Source organism: Dasypus novemcinctus, chromosome 15 (genome assembly GCF_030445035.2).
Source record: "Dasypus novemcinctus isolate mDasNov1 chromosome 15, mDasNov1.1.hap2, whole genome shotgun sequence".
In the NCBI taxonomy this organism is placed as follows: Eukaryota; Metazoa; Chordata; class Mammalia; order Cingulata; family Dasypodidae; genus Dasypus; species Dasypus novemcinctus.
This window is the reverse complement of record NC_080687.1, coordinates 106643976-106645242: the sequence shown is the minus strand read 5'-3', so window position 1 is coordinate 106645242 and position 1267 is coordinate 106643976. Positions and strand designations below refer to the sequence as shown.

The window sequence follows — 1267 nt, the reverse complement described above, 5'->3', positions numbered from 1 at the left end:
GGTGTCAATTTATCCTCATTTTTTGTCAGTTTTTGCTTCATATATTTTCAGGCACTTTGGTTAGGTGCTTAATTATTTATGATTGTTCTTTCTTCTTGGTGTGTGTTTGTATATATATAGTCTGTATATATCTCATAATTGCATTTAAAGCCTATTTAGTCTTATATTAGTAAAGGTACCCCAGCTCTTCTTTTGGTTACAATTTGCATGGAAAATCATCTTCCAACCTTTCACTTGTAACCTATTTGTGCCCTTGGATCTATGCTGAGTCTCTTGTAAATAGCATGTAGTTAGATCATATTTTTTAAATCTATTCTGCCTATTTTATCTCTAAATGGGGAACTTTGATACATGAATGTTCAATGCTATTACTGTAAATATAGTGTTTATTTCATCCATTTTATCTTTAGGCTTTTTTTCTGTGTGTCTATCTTATTTTTATCTTTTTACTCTTTTAGTTACCCCCAGAATAATCTTCAATTTTAAACTCTGCCCAAACCTCACTTTGCTACTTTATTTTCCCTTTTCAGGTTGCAGTATTTTCTTTAGTATTTCCTATAAGCTAGGTCTCCTTTTGATGAATTCTCTCAATTTTATCTGTGTTTTATTTTAATGTCTTCTGTATTTTTGAGCAATTTTTTTTCCTGGATACAGAATTCTTAGCTGTTTTTTTTTTTTTTTCTTTGTACCTTAAATATGTCATACCACTGCCATCTCACTTCAAAAAGTTTCAAATGAGAAATCAGCACTTAATCTTATACATACCCCTTGTATGTGATGGATGTCTTTTCTCTTGCTGCTATCAGAACTAAAAATGTGGAACACTTGACAAATTTGGGTGTTATCCTTGAACATGGGTCATGCAACATTTCTCTGTATCATTCCAATTTTAGTGTATGTGCTGCCAAAGAGGGCAGCCTACCCTTTTCAAGGTTCATTTTTCTTGATTTAGCTTTCTCTTGGTATAAACTTTACACTGTTTTATGGAGTTCTGAGAAATTTGGTTCTGACACTTTATTTGGGAGAACAAGATTTTGGAGCTTCATCCTCACCCTCTTAATCTTGCCGGTTCCCAAACTATTGGTTTTTAATGAACTTTCCCCATTAGGTAGAAATTAGTACTACAATCTCAATTTAAATGAGCACATGAATCCCTTGTCCCAAGTCATGGTTAATGATCATTTCTGTCCCCACTAGCCTTTCTTTTCACTAGCAGTGCCACATATGTCAGCAAATTCCAAAGCAACTACTCAGTTCCTACCTGGAG

At 33.5% G+C, this 1267-nt stretch overlaps 1 non-coding gene across 1 annotated transcript; it reads right to left on the bottom strand.

The window, feature by feature from the left end:
- Positions 1 to 810: 810 nt before the first annotated feature.
- Positions 811 to 915, bottom strand: LOC131273580 (U6 spliceosomal RNA). Its single transcript, XR_009180848.1, has one exon. It is a non-coding gene; the product is annotated as a U6 spliceosomal RNA (small nuclear RNA).
- Between the last annotated feature and the right edge of the window lie 352 nt (positions 916 to 1267).